The sequence below is a fragment of the Mastigoproctus giganteus genome, chromosome 9 (assembly GCF_048544385.1).
Source record: "Mastigoproctus giganteus isolate SK-2022 chromosome 9, ASM4854438v1, whole genome shotgun sequence".
In the NCBI taxonomy this organism is placed as follows: Eukaryota; Metazoa; Arthropoda; class Arachnida; order Uropygi; family Thelyphonidae; genus Mastigoproctus; species Mastigoproctus giganteus.
In genome coordinates this window covers 120,093,784-120,111,585 of record NC_143583.1, presented here as the reverse complement: position 1 = coordinate 120,111,585, position 17,802 = coordinate 120,093,784, and the positions used below count along the sequence as shown (strand labels likewise).

The window sequence follows — 17,802 nt, the reverse complement described above, 5'->3', positions numbered from 1 at the left end:
AATTATTCAAAAATTCTGAAAAATATCACAAGCAAAGTGCCAGAAGTGCCAGAACAGTCGATGGGAATACTCTTAGAATCAGTTTACTGCAAGCTATAAGAATATCAAGTGAAGTATAAAATGCTGTTACTAAAAATACAACCCTTAACAATTGTAAATTGTTAAAGGTTTATAATAACTTCTTTTGTAGAAGGTGAGATGTAAACGTTCTAAGTAATAGATGGAATGCTGTCATGCCTGCAATAGGTGTAAATGAAGTAGCTTCATTTGATGATTTTGTAAATATTGACTACAATAATGGAATGCTGTCATGCCTGCATTGAGTGTAAATGAAGTAGCTTCATTTGATTATATCGTAAATGTTGACTACAATACTGGTGAATCGTGTTTAACCAACACGGAGGTAGAGTCTTGCATACAACCACAAGAACAAGAGGATGAAACAAAAGAAGATGAGGACAATGTAGAAGGATTTAACATGCCTACCTGCTAGGAAACTCGAAAGGCAGTTGATGAACCATGTAGATTAAGAGGTCTTCCAACTGCAACAGAAAATAATTTCTCTGCAATAAATCATGATGAAGACATTGTGGAAGGGGAATCAAATGAAGAAAATGCACCAGAACCTTCTTACCAAATATTTAAAATAAAGTGGGTGTATAAGTTTAAGTTAACATTTTTTAATACATTATAATATACAGTTTTCTCGTTATAAAATTAGTATTTTTAAACTTTAGTTAGAATTTTTGAATGGTATAACAAAGTATCAAATAAGACATTGTATTTTTGCACTTTTGTTTATACAGTAACTTATTTTTAATAGAAAAGCAGTAAAAGTTGAATTTTCAAAAACGTCAAGTGTTTTGCTTCATCTTTCAAGTTTACTATAGTAGGTGAAAAGAAGACAAGTTTCCTCAGTCAGTTACAAATTGCAAAACTTTTAACTGACTGACTAAGAAAAAGTGTCTTCTTTTATTCATGAATTTTAAATCAATGTTTAATTATTATTTTTTTTTTTTTTTAAACATAAGAAAGGAACAGTACAAGCTGGCCTCGATTAATGCGATTAATTCATCCCACAAGTGCACCATGCAAAATGGAAACGCGTTAATCGAAATTAATAATTAATAGGAAAAATTATAATTGGTGCGCAACCTTCAGGAATGTCCATAAAGAATTTTAAAAATACCTTTTAAATAACTTTTTAACTATATATCATGTAAAAGATAATGAAAATAATTATACAATTAATGTTTATTTCATAAAATACACAATGAAGAAAATATTTTAACAGAGTCAGCTTTCTTTTTTTCATCAATCAATTTCTGATAGCCGATGACAATCTTCTCTAGGCCCTGGTGAAATAAATATCACAGAGAATCTCAAACCTTTTGTTTGAGGTTCTCTGCAATATGAAAGGTTTCATCTAGTTCTTTTACCGTGATCTCCTTTGGGTAACATTTTCATCTGGCTCATTTAAAAATTCAAATTTTTTTTTTATTTTTTTAATTTAAAAATAAGAATTTTTAAATGCAAGTATGCATGTGATTTTATTAACAGGAGACAAACAAGTAACACGTCTGCTTCCGATGGTTGATGGAGCACACTGAGGAAGGCAAACTCTTGTTTATTGCCCATCCAATGCGCAGTAAGCTTAGCGCATGATTGAAATCTTTTTCAACTATCACATAAAAACAAAAGGTTGTGTTAATGGGAAATTTGCATCGTGTAAAGTGAAGAGTGATATAATTTTGAAAATAGCGATAACTGAAAAATGCATTAACCGAACTTGCATTATGCGAAGCCTGGCTGTAGTTGTTTACTATAAATAGGATCCATGTTATATGCATGGCATGTAAAGATGAAAGGTAACTGTATTTTCTCTGACAAGTGGGTGTATGCTTGTTTTCCGTGAGTAGACCTTAGTACAAAAAAAGTAGTGATAATAAAAGTGTGTAGGTTTACAATTACAATTTCTGAATACATTATAATGCAGTTCTATAGTTCTAAAACAGTTAACTTTTATAAGCTTGAAGCTTTATATCCTAAACTACTTAGGATACAGAAAATATCCCAATATCCTTTGACACTCATCCAGATTGAACAAAACTTTCAGATTGCCAACAATGATGACATATAAATGATGGCCACACCTAGAGTACTGTGTACAGGTCTGGAGGCCTCATTTTAGGAAGGATATAGAGTTTCTAGAACGAGTACAAAGGGCAACAAGATTGGTGAGGGGAACAAAGGGGTGCTCTTACAAAGAAAGGCTTAAGTTCTGCAAATTGCAGCACCTGGAGAGTAGGCAACTGCAAGGTGATCTGATTGAGGTGTATAAGGCCTTGAATGGGTTGAGCAAGCTGAATGCTAATGGGATTCTTCCTCTTGCTCAGACTAAGAACCTAATAGCCTAAATAAATTTAAGGCTGAGCTGGAGCTAGACAGGCATTTGGAATGCATGGAGGGGTGAAATGGGAGGTTTTTTTTTTTTTTTTTGGCTGATGCTGCATAAGCTTGCTTTCTTGCATCGTATGCCTCTACTAATGCTAATGTAATAAAGTGCATATCTAACACCCCATAAGAAGAAATAAAATGTTCAATGGACTCAGAATATTTCACTAAACTACCCTCCAAAAAATATCTAGACTGACAATTTCATATTGAAGTCACTGCTATTTGCTTCACCAGCATGTCAGTCCCTCTTTGGCCAATATTTGGCCAAAGAGGAGCTCCTCCTGGGCAGGCTTTCTACCAACAAACAATAGACTGCAGTGGGTTCAGTCCTCCAAAGAACAGTGACCAGTTGAGCTGCTGATGTGGAATGTGTTGGTCTGATTATCCTCCAAACATTAGCATTATTAGCATTAGCATTAGTAGAGGCATTTGATGCAAGAAAGCAAGCTTATGCAGCATCAGCCAAAAAAAAAAAAAAAAAAAAAAGTAACATAAATAAATAAAAATAACCACTTCCACTTCACCCCTCTGTTCGTTCGAAATACCTGTCCAGCTGAGCCTTAAACTTATTTAGGCTATCAACTTCCACGACAAGGGATGGAAGTCTGTTCCACCCACCAACCACCCGCTGGCTAAAGGCAAATTTCCGCACATCTATCCTACATCTGTCTTTCCTCAATTTGAATTTATGCCCTCTCAGGTGATTTTTCTGAGCTAGAGGAAGAATCCCATCAGCATTGAGCATGCTCAAACCATTCAAGGCTTTGTACACCTCTATCAGATCACCCCGCTGGTGCCTAGTTTCCAGACACTGTAATTTGCAAAACTTAAGCCTTTCTTCGTAAGAGAACCCCTTTGTCCCATTCACCAATCTAGTTGCCCTTCTCTGTACTCGTTCCAGCAGCTCTACATCCTTCCTGAAATGAGGCCTCCAGGCCTGTATACAGTACTCTAGGTGTGGCCTGACCATTGCCTTATACAAGGGAATAATCACCTCCTTATCCCTGCTAGAAAAATTCCTATATATCATTGACAATACACCATGAGCTACTCTTGCAGCTCGTCTGCACTGCTCAGAGAACTTCATATCTGCCTGCACCACCACCCCCAGGTCCCTTTCATTCTCTACCACTGTCAGTGTAGTACCACAGAGTTGATACGTTGCTCTGGGGTTGCTGTTTCCCATATGTAGTACTTTACATTTGTCAATGTTAAACTTCATTTGCCACCTCGAAGCCCATCTGCTCAACCTTTCCAAATCCTGTTGCAGCAGCATAGTGTCAGTAGTGTCCTTGACAACCCTGCCAACCTTCGTATCGTCTGCAAACTTGGACATTAAGCCTGATATACCATCATCAATATCATTTATAAATACAGAAAACAATAAAGGCCCCAATACTGAACCCTGAGGGACTCCACTAATAACATTAGTCCACGATGAGCAGTGTCCATTGATTACCACTCTCTGTCTTCTCCCCCTCAACCACCCCTTTATCCATAGCAGCAACTTGCCTCCAATGCCACACTGCTCCAATTTGTGCAGCAGTCTTCCATGTGCAACAGTATCAAAAGCCTTTCTAAGATCCAAGTATATAATATCAAAGTTATTCCCTGCATCCAGTTCTTTTGTGACTGCATCATAGTATCCAATCAAATTGGTCAGGCAAGACTTCCCCTTAACAAAACCATGCTGTGTCCTAGCTATAACTGAAGTCTTGTCTAGATGATCCTGCAGTGCTTCTTTCACCAGTGCCTCCATTAATTTTCCGGGAACAGAAGTTAAACTCACAGGTCTATAATTACTTGTGTCAGCCTTTGATCCCCCTTTGTGAATTGGGGTCACATTTGCACATCTCCAGTCAATGGGTACCTCCCCTGAGTCCAAGGAAGCTCTCATAATTATGGCTAAGGGTTTGCTTACCTCCTTTGCTGCCTCCTTTAATATAACTGGATAGATCCCATCCACCCCAGGTGCCTTTCTTGTGTTTATCTTCAACAATTTCTCCTCCACTTTGCTCTCAGTTATTACAAGATTCTCTAGCTTACTGCTAGAGTTGAATACACCTCTGGCATTCCCCTCGCTGAATAACTCCTCATGTGTGAATGTCGATGCAAAATATTCATTTAGTTTGTTAGCTACCCGAGCAGGGTCATCAACAGTTGACCCATCGATCTCAAGTGGACCAATCTGATTCATCCCCTTCCTTCTAGAGTTTACATAAGTAAAGAACTCTTTGCTGTTTTTCTTCGCATCCCTTGCCAAGGATCTCTCGTAATCTGCCTTCGCCTGCCTAACCTCCTTTGTAACTTGGTTACAGATCAACTTGTATCTATCATAGGCGTCCGTGTCACGTGTTAATTTGTATGTATCCCATGCATTTTTCTTCTCTGCCATATGCCTCATTAGTTCATCTGACAACCATTTAGGCCTAAACCTTGAACAATATTTCTTAGTTGGTATGTAAAGCCTAGTAGCTTCCACGATAAGTTCTTTGAATGCTTCCCATTTTGAATTTGCTGTTGGCAATATCATCAGTTGATCCCACTGTATAGAATTTAAATACTGTCTCAGTCCATTGTAGTCGCCTTTACGAAAGCAATACCCCTTCCCTTTACCCCTAATGGTAGTTACCTCTTTGAGTAACTCCCACTTCAGCACACTGTGATCACTGCCACCAAGTGGTTCATTTATCTGCAGATTCTTAATGCATGAAGAATCACTACTGATAATCAAATCAAGAGTATTACTCCCTCTAGTTGCCTCCCGAACATGCTGATGTAGAAAACAATCATCCAATAAATCCACAAAAGCCTTGCTACTGTGTGAGTGACCAGCCCCCAAATTCCAGTCAATATCTGGGAAATTAAAATCCCCCATTATAAGACTCTCTGATTTACTGGCCCACTCTATTTCTCCGAACAGTTTCTTATTATACTCATCAGAGTCATTAGGCCTATAGCACACTCCTACTCTCAATTTTGATCTCCCAATGCTTATGTCACACCAAACTGACTCGACACTGCACTGTCCAGCGATGTCGACTGGCTTCACTTCCTTGGATTTTATGTGTTTTTTAACTAATAGCATAACCCCTCCTCCCTTCCTATCCTGTCTATCCTTTCTGTAGACATTGTACTCCCCAAATTCCAGTTCTGCATTTCTTATATCTGTGTGACACCACGTCTCTGAAATCCCCACAATATCTGCCTTTGATGTTTTGAGCAATACCTCAAATTCATCAAATTTATTTACTAAACTCCTAGCATTGGTGTACACACAAGTATACATGCACCTGTTCTTTTTCTTAGCTACCCTAACACAACCCATGTGTTTACTTGTACCCCAATGATTCCCAGCAGTCTCTGAAATATCCTGCATCTTATTTTCCAGGCTGCGGCTCATTCCAATAGAAGCAGTGCAAGAATCACTTTCACCTCTGCCAGTGGCTACTGTTAATCTATTAGTCCTTGTATCCCCCCAATCTAGCAGTTTTCCGACCCACCTAACATTGCCTCGATAGCATCAGCAAACATTCTTGCACCCTTTCTATTTAAGTGTATCCCATCCCTGTAGAAGCAGTCTCTCCTGTTAACAAGTACAGACCAGGCTGAAAAAAATTCTACCCCTTGAGCCCTGCACAATCTTTCCAGGGCCGAATTGATTGACAGGGCTCTCATCATATACTCCCTCCTATCGTGTCTGGGCAGAATTGCAGACACTTTCAATTTCAACCCTAATTCACGGCTTTTTTTCATCAGTGACCTGTACTTGTCAAGTAATTCCTCCGGTCTCCTACTCTTAATGTCATTAGTGCCAACGTGTACAACTATATCACCTTTTGTGCCCTTAAAAGATGATATCCGCTCTACAACGTCATCAACTTTTGCCCCTGGCAGACATACCCTGGTCCTATTCCACCTATCCTTTTTACAAAGCATGTTTCCCGTTTCCCTGACAATAGAGTCACCAACAAATACTAGTTCCTTTGGGACCAGCGCATTCTGCCTTGGGGGTTGCCGCTGTGTTCCGCGATGACCAAGTGCAAGCTCTGGCATTGGTGTGGGCAGCTGAGAGCTTGATGGGCCCCTCACTTGTAATCCTTCGAGGGCATCCACCCTATCCTTCAAGCTCTCATATAGGCCCATAACAACGCTGAGTTGTCGCCTTATCTCCTTACACTCCTTGCATCGCACACACACAAAGACATCCCCCATGGCAGTATCATGTCCCATACTTGACTGCTCCGCAAACATCAAGCAAATAGTGCATCTTACAAGGCTGTGATTCAGAGGACAACTGCCCCCCTCAGTTCTCCCCTGGGCCACAGCATTCCCATTAGCTTGAGCCCTTTGCTTTGCTGCTCTGGTTTGAGTCATGATTTAGAGTTATTTTCAATAAAATTTCGATTTCTGTACAAAATTAAATCCTAAACTTGTATCCAAACACAGTTATAACGCTATATTTATGTTTCAGTAACGAGTGTTATCTACGGAATATTTACGTTTCAGTAACGAGTGTTATCTACGAAATATTTACGTTTCAGTAACGAGTGTTATCTGCGAAATCCCTTTATATAACTTTCGTATCAAGTTATGTATTAATTATTTGTTTTTACTAATTATTTATGTTACGTAACCTAAGTGGTTATATGTATAATTAATTATGTTAAATAAAATTAATTATATTACGTTTGTAATCTAAGTCGTTATATGTATTTATTTAAACGTACAATTTAACTGCTAACGAAGTTCAACTAACGCTATCTAGTACGGTATATCGTATACAAAGGCGGGAAAATTACGAACGGTTAGCGGAGTTGAAACACGTGGAAACCTTTACCGATACTTTTATGCAATTACAAGGCCGAGTAAAGAATAAATACACCAAATTAATCAGAAAATCACAAAATAATGTTATACTACTAAATTTAAATCAAAAGTTTTAGAAAAACAATAATTTCAAATCAATAAATAAGAAAAATCCACTTAGCGGCTTTGAAAACGACCGTCTGTAGTAGCCTCGTCAGCAGAACTCTCTGCTGACGAGGGAGGCACACAGAGACATAGGTTGTATCATGAGAAATAGCCTATATGCCATATCCCACCTCCTCTGAACTCCACTGTCAAGCCATATGCAATTGAAAGACAGAAGTTTTCCAAACATCCTCCATACCAATTCATCTGTTCAGAATAGGGCATAGTGAAAAGTTTCATCACTCTATAGAACTGATTTCCACTGCTCTATGAACCATATGGCATTTGTTGCACTACGTAAGCAAGACATCTGATTGTGGTTGGTTATGGTTAGTTTATGTACCACCGCATTCACACAAAAATCAATGCCATGGAACTCTGTAGTGTTTGTTTGTACAAGCTGAACCCCTGTTGATGACAAACTCCTGGTTGTTGTTTTTCAAGGATGTCTAATGAAGTTGTCATACTATTTTCAAGGAAATGGGAAATATGTTTTGCAAACAAGATGTGGGGAATAAGGCCACAATATATTTGCCTGAGGTAAAATATTATGACAGAGTAGAGCAGCTATCACCTTTAGGACACAAAAGGTGATACTGGTTGTATATGTTTTAAAAGCATGAGATCTGAGGATTTACTTAACAAGTACAACACAATGTTTGAGAGAAAAGAAAAAGTTTGAGATTAGGATTAAAACATATACAATCAGTATCACCTTTTGTGGGGAGGAGACACAAGAACCTTGTCAATCAATTTGGCCACAGAGACTGCGCAAGAGTCATGATTTTGCAAATGTTGGTATAGTACCTTTATAGTTCAAATCTTTTTAAAAATCAAACTGTTTAGAAATCATTCTTTTAAATGTATTATTAAGTGAACAGGTTTTCAACTTACATATAAGCCACTGTTTCACAAACACTACAAAAAAAAAAAAAAAAAAAAAATCAATGTAACTATCAAAATATTAAACATTTTTCTCAGAAGGTTTTATGCTTATTAATAGGAGATATTACTTTTACAGAGATGGGATACACAAATAGAAAAGGTATAAGAATATTTGCTAATGTTATTAAGGAAGTCTTAGGTGGATCAGAAAATTTAGGGGAGGGATTCACAAACTAACAGATTAATAGTGGCTGCAGGCAGAGGCATAAGTGATTGTTACACTGCTTCTATTAGGACATGCAGAAGCCTGAAAAGCAAGGTGTCAAGGATTAGAAAGCCTGCTGGGTGTCTTTCTCGAATAAGTAAATTCATAGACTGTTTTAGGATTAAAACCAGGTGCATATATATATATATATTTTTTAGTTGTTGCCGCATCGGCTTCTGTGGCCATAATGCACCTCCCAAGGTTTTTGCACTACTCTGATCCAAGCCCGAGGCAGGATTCGGACCCGCGACCTTTGGGTTGCCAGGCAGGCACTTTACCCACCCGGCTAGCCTGGTCGGCCCAGGTGCATATATATATACTTGCATGTACACTAATGCTAGGAGTATAGTAAGCAGATCTGGTGAATTTGAAGATGAAATTATTGCACTGTAGGGATATCAGAGACGTGGTGCCATTCAGACATACAGGATACACAATCTAAATACGAGAAATAACAATGCAGAAAAAGGTCAGATGGGACAGGAGGGAGGGAGGGAGGAATTATGCTAATAGCTAAGAAACATATAGAAAGAAAACAGTACATCCAATTTACATGGGTGCACTGACTTAACATTGCACTGGCCTCTGACTAGTGCAATGTTAAGTCAGTTTCGAGTGACATAAGCACTGGAAAAACAAAAACAAGGGCACGAGAATGTATAGGCCTAATGATTCTGATATGTATAACAAACACCTATACAGACAAATAGAGAGGGCCAATAAATTGGAATATCCTATAATAGAGGATTTTAACTTTCCAGAGATTAACTGGAATTTGTGGGTTGGTTGCTCATACAATAGCAATTTTTCTCTCATACTTTTCTGGATGGTGTTTTCTATTCAAGCATGTTAGAGGAGCAACAAGAGAAAGTAATATTCTTTATCTGATTATCAGCAGTGATAATGTATTTGCAAATTCTTCATGCATTAAGAATCTGCAAATAAAAGAACTACTAGGTGCCAATAATTACAGTGTATTGATGTAGGATTTACTTAAAGATGTAACTACTGTCATGAGCAAATTAAAGGACTTTTGATTTCTTAAAGGTGACTACAATGGTCTCACAGTTTCTATTCAGTGGGACCAAATGATGATATTACCAATATTATCATCAGCAAATTCTAACATCCAGAGAAGTAACTGTAGAAGCAACTAGTCTTTTTACCAACCTCGAGGCAGAAATCATGCCTTAATCCATAGGATGGAAGAGGGAAGTCATATTTGGCATAATGAATGCAACTTTTCCCATAACTGGAATACTAAAGGTAAAGATGGAAACATTGTCTATAAGCAGCAATATCCTTGGCTGCTTACATCTCCAGCAGTTCAATGCCGCTGAAGATGTAAGTAGTACTTGGCCTGTGTTTGAGAAATATCTAAAAAGATATCAACACATAACCTACATATCTTTTTGTGTGATATCTAAAATGATACCACACACAACCTACAAGGAATAACATAATGGCAAAAGAGAGAAGCATTGCTGTACGACGGAATTGGCTTTCCTGACCATGTTCCCTTGCGTAGTCCTATCTTTCCCTCCCCTGGTGGGGGGAGACAGTTTCTGAAGTCTCCTTCCCCCGCTGCCTCCCAGTTAATCACCTGGTGAGGCAAAGGCCTGCCTCATTGACAATCTGGGGACACCTTCTCTATCGTCCCCCATACTTCTGCCTTTCACCCCCCAGCTTCCCCCCTACTCTATCTATACACTAGCGTACGTCCCACACTGTCAAATTCTAACAATGTCTAAATTAAACTATGTATACAAACTTTTAGGCCTTACAAAATCTAGTATCTACCTACCCCTACGATGTTTTTTTTTTTTAAGGCCCTAGCCACTGAAATCTCAGGAAACTAGGTGGCAGGGCCTGCCAAAGTAAAATATAGAGTTACTGGGTACCTGGTCTGCCTCCACAGAGCCAAGTGTGGGCAATGCTGGACCCCAGCAGGTGTCCAGGGGCTAAATGGCCAGAAGAACGATACATAATACTACACTTACAAAATCCATACACTTTTAAATCTCTGGCCTTTGCAGTGAACTGTTACATCCACAATGAAAGCAATGCAGAGATGGGAGAAACTCTGGTGCCGTCAGACACAAATACACTTTATACACATAACCTACACATTTCTGTTTGATTACAAAAATGCCTAAGTTTAAAAACAGCAGACAAACACATTGCTGAATATCCTTTCATCAAGCATGATATCTCCAAAATGGAAGACAAGAAAAGGCTTTAATTTGAAGTCTCCTGAAGCATTTGCTACCAATAAAAAAGGTGAGGCAATCCTCAGCAACCACAAAGCATGGTGCATGCATGCTTCTTGGGAGATAAATATTCTGGAGGGTATTCTCTTCCAGAACAGGCTTTGTCTCATCCAGTTATAAATTGAATTGGGAGGGTAATTTCCTTCCTGAATCACACCACAGAACTCACTGCCTTGGTGAGTTCTGTGGTGTATTAGTAATTTACAAAATTTACAGGATTTGTATTAGTAATACTAATACAAATGCTGTAAATTTTGTTGTGCATTTTTTTTTTTAATTTGCCATGCAAACCTCAGCTGACCCCAAACTTCCCTATCAATCCTTCTCCTTGATGAGTATTCACAAGATTAAATAAACCCAGGACTCTTTCAATAATAAGGGCTTGATTGAGTGGCATATGACACAACATCACATCATCCACCAACACAACATTATTTCCATTAATGCAGTCTTTCGTTTTTTAACATCTATGGTTCTCTGATTTAAAATGCCTTCCCACTCATATTGCTGCTTTTTTTTTCTTCTTCTTTTTTTTAAGGTTCCAAGAAGGAATAAATCCAAATGTAACCCACCTTCCCACTTTTTAAGTTTTGATTTTGGAAAATGGACAAGAGAGACTGAAGTCTAGGGATCATTTATGAAGGTAGAAAACCCCTCTTTACAATTCAGTCTTCATTTATAAGTGTATTTCCACTCTCTCTCTCTCTCCCTTTTTAATTCAACGGTGTTCATCCAATCAATATCTTTTGTACGAGAGAGAGAGAGAGAGAGAGAGAGAGAGTGTGTGTGTGTGTGTGGTCAATATAATGACAGCATTATTATTATTAATACTACATTTAAATAGTAATACTAAATATCTTTAGTTTAATAAAATCTTTTTAAAAATTTCCTTCTTTTTAATGTACTTTTTAGTGGACAGCTTCTCAACCTACATATAAGCCACTGCTTCATGATCATTGCAAAAAAAAAAAAGGCTAAACAATCAATGAAATTATCAAAATATTAATGAAAATAAATTAAAAATAGTCTCCAAAAATGGAGTTCCCTGCTCATACATATATATATATAATACAGGAAACTCCCGATAACATGGTACTTCTATAACACGGTTTCACTCTAACACGATTGACAAACTGCGGAAATCCTCGCACAACACGGTTTCGCTCTAAGATGGTTAGAGAATTTTGGTAAACCTCGTATAACAGGGTATTGTTGAGCTTTTGTGTGGGGAAAACCCTGCTATTATGTTGGATATAACTTTTTCAACATTTCCACTCTTTTTGAATCCCCGCTGTTGACTAGCTAGTCAAAAAAAAAAAAAAAAAAAAAACTGAGAAATCTCTGTATTTTATTTTGTTGGGAAATCCCCATGTTACGTTCTGTGCTATTGAACTTGCAGAAAAATCTAGATTTCAAAGTTTTATTACTATTGGATAGCACATACCAGGCTATCCAAAAGATTTAAGTTATCTAAACGTTGAAGTTATGTTCCTAACACCACAGCTGTACTGGGTTAATACAATTTCTTTCATTCAACTGTTAGATAAAGGCATTATATCCAACTTTAAAACTCATTCCATCAGAAAATCGTTACAATGGATTTTGGAAAAAAATTGATTCCAAATCTATTGAATTAATGAATATAACAAAACTCGGAGATAATAATCGATACTGAGCACTACTAGGCACCTGCGAGGTGATCTGATACATACATATATATATATAGTGTTATAGCTGCATTGGGATATAAGCTTAGGGTTAAAATTTTGTACTGAAATTGAATCGAAATCATGATTCAGACCAGAGCAGCAAAGCAAAAGGCTCAAGCTAATGGGAGTGCTTTGGCTCAGGGGAGAACTGAGGTGGACAGTTTCCCTCTGAATCACTGCCTTTCAAAATGCACTGCTTGTTTGATGTTCGTGGAGCAATAAGGTATGGGACATGATATTGGATGTCTTTGTGTGTGTGTGTGTGCAATGAAAGGAGTGTGATGAAATCAGGCAACAACTCAGCATTGTTATGGGCCTATATGAGAGCTTGAAGGACAGGGCAGATGCCTTCGAAGGATCTAAACTGAGGGGCCCATCAAGCTCTCAGCTGCCCACATCAATGCCAGAGCTTGCACTTGATCATCACACAACACAGAGACAACTTCCAAGGCAGAATGCACTGGTCCCACAGGAACTAGTAGTTGTCGTGACTCTATTGTCAGAGAAACGAGAACATATTGTGTAAAAAGGATAGGTGGAACAGGAGCAGGGCATGTCTGCCAGGGTCAAAGGGTGATGACATTGTAGAGCAGATATCATCTTTTAAGGACAAAAGGTGATATTGTTGTACACGTTGGAATGATATTAAGAGTAGGAGAACAGTGAAATTACTTAACAAGCAAAGGTCACTGTTGAAAAAAAAAAGCCATGAATTAGGGTTGAATTTGAAAGTGTCTGCAATTCTGCCCAAACACAATAGGAGGGAGTATATGATGAGAGCCTTTTCAATCAATTCGGCCCTGGAGAGATTGTGCAAGGCTCAAGGGGTAGAATTTTTCTCAGCCTGATCTGTGCTTGTTAACAGGAGAGACTGCTTCTACAGGGATGGGATACACTTAAATAGAAAGGGTGTGCGAATATTTGCTGAATATTTGGTGTGCTATCGAAGCAGTGTTAGGTGGGTCGGAAAACTGCAAGCTTGAGGGGGATACACGGATTAATAGATTAACAGTAGCCGCTGGTAGAGGTGAAAGTGATTCTTGCACTGCTTCTATTGGAATAAGCAGCAGCCTGGAAAACAAGATGCAGGATATTTCAGAGACTGCTGGGAGTCACTGAGGTACAAATAAACACATGGGTTGTGTTAGGGTAGCTAAGAATAGGAACAGGTGCATGTATACTTGTGTGTACACCAATGCTAGTAGTGTGATAAATAAATTTGATGAATTTGAGGTGTTCATCAAAACATTAAAGACAGATATTGTCGGGATATCAGAGATGTGGTGTCACATAGATATAAGAAATGTAGAACTGGAATTTGGGGAGTACAATGTGTACAGGAAGGACAGACAGGATAGGAAGGGAGGAGGGGTTATACTATTAGTTAAGAAACACAAAATCCAAGGAATTGCAGCGTCGACATCACTGGACAGTGCAATGTTAAGTCAGTTTGGTGTGACATAAGCACTGGGAGATCAAAATTGAGAGTAGGAGTGTGTTATAGGCCTAATGACTCTGATGAATATAATAAAAAACTGTACAGGGAAATAGAGTGGGTCAGTAAATCCGAGAGTTATAATAGGGGATTTTAATTTCCCGGATATTGACAGGAATTTGTGGGTTGATCACACACGCTAGCAAGGCTTTTGTGGATTTATTGGATGATTGTTTTCTACATCAGCATGTTCGGGAGGCAACTAGAAGGAGTAATACTCTCGATCTGGTTACAGTAGTGATTCTTCATGCATTAAGAATCTGCAGATAGAAGAACCACTAGGTGGCAGTGATCACAGCGTGCTCAAGTGGGATTTACTCAAAGAGGTAACTACCATTAGGGGTAAAGGGAAAGGTTTTTGCTTACATAAAGGCAACTATGGAGGTCTGAGACAGTATTTAAATTCTATACGGTGGGACCAACTGATGATGTTACCAACAGAAAATTCCAAGTTTGCAGATGATACAAAGGTTGGCAGGGTTGTTAAGGACACTAATGACAGTAGGCTGCTACAGGATCTAGAAAAGTTGAGCAGATGGTCTGAGAGGTAGCAAATGAAGTTTAACATTGACAAATGTAAAGTACTACACATGGGAAGCATTAACCTCAGAGTAACGTATCAACTCTGTGGTACTACACTGACAGTGGTAGAGAATGAAAAGGCCCTGTGGGTAATTGTGCAGGCAGATATGAAGTTTTTTGAGCAGTGCAGATGGTCTGCAAGCTTGCTAGCTCATGGTGTCTTGTCAATGATATACAGGAAATTTTTCTAGCAGGGATAAGGAAGTGATTATCCCCTTGTATAAGGCAATGGTCAGGCCAAAGGTCCGGAGGCTTCATTTTAAGAAGGATGTAGAGCTGTTGGAACAAGTACAGAGAAGGGCAACAAGATTAGTGAATGGAACAAAGGGTTGCTCTTACGAAGAACGGCTTATATTTTGCAGATTACACAGTGTCTGGAGACTAGGCACCTGATCTGATTGAGGTGTATAAAGCCTTGAATGGTTTGAGCATGCTCAATGCTGATGTGATTCTTCCTCTTGCTCAGAATAATCACCTGAGAGGGCATAAATTCAAATTGAGGAAAGACAGTTGTAGGACAGTTGTGCGGAAGTTTGCCTTTAGCCAGCGAGTAGTTGATTGGTGGAACAGACTTCCATCTTTTGTTGTGGAAGTTGCTAGCCTACATAAATTTAAGGCTGAGCTAGACAGGTATTTGGAACAAATGGAGGGGTGAAATGGTAGTGGTTTTTTTTTTTTTTTGGCTGATGCTGCATAAGCTTGCTTTCTTGCATCATATGCCTCTACTAATGCTAACTAATGGAGGCACGGAAACAATTCTCAATTGTTGACTGTATCAGAATCATAGCTTTATCGCTGAAACAAATAAAACCGTCAACGTTAAGTGCATGTGGAAAAGTGTATGGCCATAGTCAGTTCATTCAGAAAATATGGTCGAACCAGCAGAAAATGACAGTTCATTCAGGAAATATGGTCGAACCAGCAGAAAATAACAGTTCATTCAAGAAATATGGTTGAACTAGCAGAAAATGACAGTTCATTCAGGAAATATGGTCGAACAAGCAGAAAACGAAATTAGTGTGATAGTAGAACTTGCTACGGGGAAGGTTTTGATGATATGACTACTGAAGCCCTCGTGGGTAGCACAGTTGATAGAATTGCCCTCCTCCCCACACCAGGTGGAAAAGACCTGAGTTTGAATCCAGTCGATGACGGGAGGAATTTTTATGGATCTTTTTCACAATGTGCTGAGTTAGTCGGGGCCAACTCTTAAACTATCTAGAAACCTTCCATCTGATCAATGATCGCCAGTATGGATTCCGTCAGTGTCAATCCACTGGTGATATTCTGGCTTATGTTACCCATTTATGGACTAATTCAATGGTAAAGTTCGGTGAAATACAAGCAGTTGCTCTTGACATCTCAAAGGCTTTCGATCGTGTTTGGCATAAAGGTCTTTTAAACAAGCTTCCATCTTATGGTTTGCCAACTGTTTTTTGTAATTGGTTATCCAGTTTTCTCTCTGATCGCTCACTGAGGGTGATGGTAGACGGCTCTCTGTCTTCTAACTTCTCCACTAATGCCGGTGTCCCCCAAGGTTCAGTTCTTTCCCCTACTCCTTTCCTCTTGTATATTAAAGACCTTCTTCCATTGACTGGAAATCTTATCCATAGTTTTGCCGATGATAGCACATTGCATTCCACTTTCCATTTTGAGAAACCTTGCTCTGCTCAATCAGCTTCAACTTCTTGAAAATTCGCTACCAATTCCTTAAATGCCGATCTCAAGGTAATTCTCCAGTGGGGCAAAGACAACTTAGTTGATTTCAATCCTTCTAAAACTCAGTCACAAAAAGGATTCTTCTGCTCCTATGCTTATCTTTGGTGAGACACTGATTTCTAGGCAAAATGATATATCTCTTTTGAGGATTACCTTGACTTCTAATCTCTCTTGGCACAATCACATTACAAATATTGCTTCCTCTGCATCTAAAAAACTTGGTTTTCTCTTTCACTCTCGGCGTTACTTTTCTTCCAAACAGATGTACAAATCGCAAATCCGCCCTACCATGGAATATTGTTCCCACATCTGGGGGTGGTGCCCCGAAAACCTCTCTCAGACTTCTTGATTCCATTCAGAAGAGGGCAGTTAGGTTAATTAATGATTCATCTCTAACAGAGTCTCTCCACTCGCTCTCTCATAGACATACTGTTTCTGCTGCATGCCTCTTCTACAGATACTTCCATGGGCATTGTTCTTCTGAATTGGCTTCTATAATTCCCATTCTCTCTTCCAAACCAGTCCGAACACGTGCCGCCACCAGCCAACATCCATTTACTGTGCAACTTCAAACTCACAGAACCAACTTTTCATCTTCCTTGTTTATTCATTCAACTGCCATTTTCTGGAACAACCTTCTTTCATACGTATTTCCTGAAAATTACAGTCTACAGAAGTTCGAAGTCCAATGTCAACAAATATCTTCTTTCATCTTCTCAACCTCCAACCCAAGCACGGTACTAAGTACTATAGGTTCTAATACCTCTCGTGTTTGGGGTTTATATAAAAAAAAAGAGGGTAGCATGTCCTAGAAACTTGGGTTTTTCGTCCAGAAAAACAGAAAATCGACTACAGAACACATGCAATTTATAGACAATATACACAGAGTAACATGAGCTTAGTCACCTATGCTCCTAAAAAAAAATAAAAATATATATTATTATTGAAGATGTTCAAGAATTACTGGTAGGAAAAGAGGCTGGCAAAGCGGATTTGTTGGAAATGGCATCAGAGGTAAAACTAAATCAATTCAGAGGATGATAGCATAGCGCAGATAAATTCTATACTTCCAAATTTTACACTAAAAAGCATAAGGGAAGGCATAAATTTAGCCAAGCAATTAGAATTTAGGATCTTAATTTTTCAATGCAGATGCTTGAATGAAAAGAGCCCAAAGTTCAAAAGGGAGCTTCAAAAATGCTTAGTTCCATACAATGAAATTTACAAAGATTTATCAAGCAAAAGCAAACAAAACCAAGATTACTGGTTTTTTAATGAGAGCAGAAGATACATGAAATCTAAAACGGTGCATTTTTGTTAGTTTTGTTAATGAAATAGTGTATTTTTGTTAGCTTTTGGAACTTAACCCCCCCCCTTTTGTAATTTTTCTTAGTCCCGTATAACACGGTTTGCCCAACACGACATTTTATAGGAACCTAATAACTG

The 17,802-nt window shown here is 38.6% G+C and overlaps 1 protein-coding gene across 1 annotated transcript in view; it reads right to left on the bottom strand.

The window, feature by feature from the left end:
- LOC150080682 (dihydrolipoyl dehydrogenase, mitochondrial) overlaps positions 1-17,802 on the bottom strand; it is a 222,593-nt gene that overhangs the window by 152,467 nt on the left and 52,324 nt on the right. The gene's annotated exons all lie outside the window — the stretch shown is intronic.